The following is a 6,000-nucleotide window of genomic DNA, read 5'->3' as shown; positions in this document are numbered from 1 at the left end:
GCATGCATCAGAAGTCCGGGACCTCTTAGACACTACTAAAACAGACATTTGTTTCTTCACAGAAACATGGCTGCACAAAGATGCCTCCCCCTCTCTGGCAATCACATTTCCAGAAGAATACAGAGTCATAAGACTGGATAGATTGAATGAAAAAGGAGGAAGAATAGCCATCACGACTCGAACGGCCCTAAGCATCAAACGTTTGGACACAGTTTCCACCCCCAGCTTGGAAATGATGGTGTTCAGGTTAGAGGTAGCCCACAGATCTAACTGGATGGAAGCATAGGTCTATCGGCCACCTGGCGACAAAAAAGATTTTAGCTCATCACTGATGGAAGGCCTAGCCCACTTCAGTCTTCAAGCAGACAACTTTCTGCTAGTAGGGGATTATAATCACCACTTGGACATCCCTTCAGACCCAGACTCTAGACATATGACAGCGGCCATGGAATCTCTCTGTCTTTTTCCAAAAGTATTTAGCCCCACTCATATAGCTGGGCATACATTGGATACCATCTTTTCCAATATACTGAACCTAATAGTGGAATCCCCCCATAGCCCTGACTTGGACAGACCATTTTGCCTTAAAATTTTCCTTGAAAACTCCAAATGTTAGTGATAAATGTTAGATTGCTCTGAAATCTTCAAGACCCTGGAGGAAGGTGACTCCCCTCGTTCACCCCCTCCTTCAACCCACCAGCCATACTGGACTGTGCGGATAGTGAGTCAGCTCTAGTAGTGCTGGAGGACTCACTTGCAAAGGTCTTTGACACTATTTCCCCATAAAAAGCAGGCAAGACCCAGAAAGAAAACGCCTCAGCACCTTGATACACCGAAACCCTCAGGAAAGAAAAAGCCACCTGTAGGAAATGGGAAAGGAAATGGAGGAAATCTAAGCTGAAAGAAGATAAACTAGTCTATAAAATCGCCTTCAGAGCATATTTAAAAAATCGTAACACAGCTAGAAGATCGCATCTAGGGGACAGAATCAATGAAGTGAAAAACTCCTCATAAGAGCTGTTTAAGATTCTTAAAGAATTCACTAAACCTAGCGTAAACAGTCCATCTGCTCCTTCAACTCAAAAGATCTGCAATGATCTTGCAGATCACTTCCAACAAAAGATTAACAAAATCTATAGCTCATTCAGTAATAAGGAGGTACCGAGTTTGCTTGCCGTCAATGCAGGCGCTCTATATTTAACCCCTTTTTCACTGGATTATTTTAAGACAATTACCCCCGAGCAAGTACAGGTCCTACTAAATAAAATGAAATCAGGCTCCCCTCTAAACCTGCCCCTCCCCCCAAATTATCTCATCTTTGGCCTCGGTCCTAGCGGCACCCATAACAGACATCTGTAACCTCTCCTTAACCACAGCCACTCTCCCTCGAAGTGGAAGACGGCCCGAAGCAGACCAATACTGAAAAAATCCTCGGCCAAGCCACAGGACCTGCAGAATTATCGACCTATATCATTACTTCCTTTCTTCTCCAAAATTATTGAAGCGCTAGTCAATAATCAACTAACGGAGTATCTAGAACTGAATAACTTACTAGACTCCTCTCAGTCAGGTTTCCGTGCGTTACACAGCACAGAATCAGCATTAACGGAAATAACTGATACTATACAGCTAGCTTTAGATCAGGGAACCCCAACCATGTTGATCCTTCTAGACTTGTCAGCAGCGTTTGACACCATCTCCAATCGATTCCTAGTTCAAAGGCTGAGAGAGTTTGGTGTCAGCAGAAAGGCGCTAAAATGGTTTGAAATTTTCCTTTCTGAAAGTACGCATGTCGTGCAGCTGGACTCGTTTACATCACAGTCCATGATCCTTGACAACGGGGTACCTCAGGAGTCTAGTCTTAGTCCCACTCTTTTTAACATATACGTGTCCTCCCTGGCTAAGATTATTAGATCATGTGGCTTTGAGACCATCTCGTATGCGGATGACACTCAATTGATGATCACGATTGATCCTGACCCTTCCATCACTAAGGATAAATTTAAAAACTGCATGTTAAAAACGGCAGCATGGATGACAGCAAACATTCTGCAGCTCAATACAAATAAAACAGAAATTCTCCTATTCAGAAAGGCAGACGAGATATGGTATGCGGATTGGTAGCCTCCAGACTGGAGACATCTCCGACTTCGAAAAAATGCGTGAAAAATCTAGGAGTCATACTGGATGACAACTTATCCATGGATTATCATGTGAAAAGCATGGCAATTCTCTGGGTAACAAGGCAGTCCTTCTTCTGTAATGTCCACAGGTCTAGGAGTATACTAAAGAGTAGCTCATGAGGTCAAATATTTATTTCTGGTGCCATCCTATGAAGTGGGGAACATTTCTAGGCTACCCCCTCATCTGTTTCTGGAAAGTTCTTCCCTTCCCCTCCCAGGGCTCCAAGAAGTCTGGGGTGACAAAAAGCTAGTGTCAGGTAGCTTTGTGTGTGCTGGAGGACAAGGCCTTTGGAATTTAACTGGGGTAGAGAACAGCTCTGTCCCAGCCCTCCTGGGAGGATGAATCATGTTGCACACACATAGTCCCATATTGTTCACTGTCTGGACCCAGTATGTATTCTTAATGGAGGAGACATTAACAGGACCAGGCAGCTTGAAAATCCTAGAAACTTTTGGGCAGAAAAATGCCAACTTTCTAACAGAGTTCTAATTAGATTTTAACCACATCTCTACTTTCTAACCGTGGCATTTTCAAAATTGTACTCTAAAATCCGACTTCACCATTGAAGAGGATTTTAAACTACAATTCATTTGAGTCCAAACATGATGTTTCTACATGCTCCCAATCAAAAGTTACAACTTATTTAAAGCAATAACATAACCCACTGTGATCCTAAAGGCCTTACAGTAGTGAAAAAAGAATTTAGGAGATTTTCAATATCAGACAAGTAAAACTTAAAAACCCATGTCCTACTTTTTAAATATAATGCACCCTGCCTGTTTAGGACCTACCTTAGAGGTGACATATGTATTAACAAGAATTTACAATGCACTAGGTCTCGCAATTGCGAGATTTTGAGCTATTGGCATTGTAATATTAAAAGGCATTGTCATTTACAATACCAATAGGTCAATCTTTGGCAGAAGCGAGACCTATTGTATTGTAGAGCGCAGTATCCGTTAAGCAAGTGCTGCGCTCATCAGTAAAGTAAAAAAAATATATATATATGAAGCGGGCTCCGCGCTCCACATTATAGTTTTAAAAAAAATTAAACTGAGCGTGGTTTCCCTAAAGCAGGCGCCGCGCTCAGCATGCAAATTTACAAAAAAATAAAATAAAAGGTGAAAGAACGTCGCCATTGTGCCGTGAGTGCTGTGGGGGAAAGGGGTAACCACATTTAAAGTTAGAACGACATATCGCTCTATACGAAAGGCAGCCGCCATTGTCCTGTGTGGGTGCGCTGCAAAATCGAAAAAACAGCCACCATTGTCCCCTTTAGTGAATAAACAAAATAGTACTCACCCACTGATAACACAGACCGTGTAACAAGCCAAGTAAACGATGCAGTCATTATGGGAGGTAACAAATGCAGACAAGGCGGTACCAAGGAGGGACTAACAAGCCTATTTACGAATCAGAAGCCAGCATTTACGAAGGACAAATACTCAAGCATGCGTGCTGCCCCTAGGCTCGACCTAAAAAGCACACTTTTTGGATAAATATCTAGCGGTCTAATTTTCCCTAGTGAAACTGCATGAGGAAAAGAGTGTTTCGGGATACCCCGATTTCTTTGTCCTGAAAGGAGTGGAGGTGGATGAACAAAAACGGACTCACTCACGCATAATTATACAGAGGCGCACTCTCTCTCTCGCTCTCACCATATTTGCACGAGTCCACACCTTTCTACAGATCTGCTAATGCCCTTCAGCTCATTGAGTTGAATCTGTTTGTGGTAAGGCATTATATACGCTTTCCTCACTAAGAAGTAACCTGCAATTATCTCAGGGTGTAAATCGCAGCAATGTTGGCTCAGCCTTTCATCCTTCGGATGCTGATAATTAGAACAAGATGTAGATGCAAACTATTCTTAAGACAATAAATTTGTGGTGGTGTCGATGAAAGAAACACAAGTTTTTCAGATCTGCTCTGCGACACTTGAAGGTATGCTTTAAGTTAAGGGCCGGCGCAATACATTTAAGAGGAAACAGACATGGCACTTTAAATCCCTCTTCGCAGCTGAGGGGCGTCCTCCAGGAGCCAGTACAGTCCTTGTAGCCCTCCTTGACTTCCTACCCACAGCCCCTTACCCTCCTGCGCACAGTCCCCCTCGGGCAAGAGGCCTCAGTGGTACAATCCAGCCCCAGCTTAGAGCATTAACAGAGGCCAGGGAGTGACCTAACAAACAGCACAACAGCAGGAGGATGTGGGAGGGGAGGGGACAACAACAGGCAATCAGGGTGAAATTTAGAGCTCGAATTCAAACAGATACCCTGCTCTCCAGAGACCATGCAGGGATCCCGGCAGAGAGAGAGAGAAAGTACGTAGGAGGGTAGCGGCACTGTCCAAACATGGGGCCACAGGGTGTGCTCTTCCGCCATCTCACGACCTTCCCCGCCTCTTCTCTTATTTAAGGAATTCATGGCGCGAGCCACAAACTCAACAAGTTTTATATTGGGTTATTAACAAGGTTGTGGGGCGCATGGGGCCAACCGGTTGCAGGTGGGCCTTCAGAAGGCCACATGTGGGCTGGGAGCTTCAGCAGAGAAAGCAGGGGCGGCACCCCCACGTGGGCGGAGGAGCGTCGCCCCACTGCTTTCTCGCAGTGCGAGAAACAGAAGCATAAAATGGTATTTTAAAAAACATTTTATGTTTCTGAAAGGTATGACTGTTTGGGGGCGGGCGGGCGGGTGGGCGTTCCTGCAGGAGTCCAGGGGAGGAGTGGCTTGCCCACTCTTAGTGTGCTAACTGTTTGGTTGGCCCCAAGGGCTGATCAAATCATTAATACACACACTGAATTTTCTCTAGACGCCTGTGGTGGGGTCGGCGTCCTAGCCAATCACAACGCTGCCATTGCAGCGTTGTGTTTGGCTTAGGGGAGGAGAGGGAGGCTGCCTGCTTCTGCTTCCTGTGAGCAGAGAGAACAGACGCGCCGCGGGACGGGTAGCGAAGGTAAGTTTAATTTTATTTTGTTATTAAATTAACCGCCCCGCACCCCCTCACCTGTGAGTCATGCCGGCCGCGACTGAGAGAAGGGTGAGGCATGAATGGCACTAGAACATCAGAGACAGGCAGGCACACACCTCCTTACCTGCACTGCCAGGCAACCATGCAGTACTAAACAAACACTAAATGACCAGCATTTCTTACTCCTCAAAGCGCTTTTGATGCCTCATCAGCGCTACCAAGTGCTATATAAATACAAACCCCTCCCTCTTCTATCCCTTCACTATCCTTTTCAACCCAAATAACAGACTTGCATGTCCACTGCTCAAATTCATTTAACATTTCCCTATACAAATTCCCCACTAATCCTTGTTAGTTTCCGGAGATAGGTGCTACTCGCTGAAAAGCGCTTTGATGCCACATCAGGGGTAGTAAGCACTATATAAATGCAATTACACTGGGACCGATCCACAAAAGGATTTATGATAACAGGAAGTAATACTATCAGAGTATTCTTTTACATACTATTTACCTACTCCAAAAATGGCTTTATGCTTAGGCCCTATAATATTCACTTAACTTTTTCCAGTAGTGCAAATACCAGTTGATCAGTTACCAATGTTTCTATTGAATCCAGCTGGCTCAGATCTATTGGTTAATTAAATAAATAAGTGAAACCAGTTGATATCAGTTGTAGCCTGAAGAATATCAAGTAGTAAATATTGTTATACCTTAATATTATAGTCAAAATACAAAAGACCAAAATATTGAGGTAAGTGCATATAGGAAAGTATAGTTAATATTCTTAATTCCACATTTACGTTACTGACGATACACACACACACACACACATATATATATATATATATCTAT

Source organism: Triturus cristatus, chromosome 2_2, assembly GCF_964204655.1.
Source record: "Triturus cristatus chromosome 2_2, aTriCri1.1, whole genome shotgun sequence".
Taxonomy (NCBI): Eukaryota; Metazoa; Chordata; class Amphibia; order Caudata; family Salamandridae; genus Triturus; species Triturus cristatus.
The sequence above is the reverse complement of the archived record's forward strand: the minus strand, read 5'-3'. Positions refer to the sequence as shown.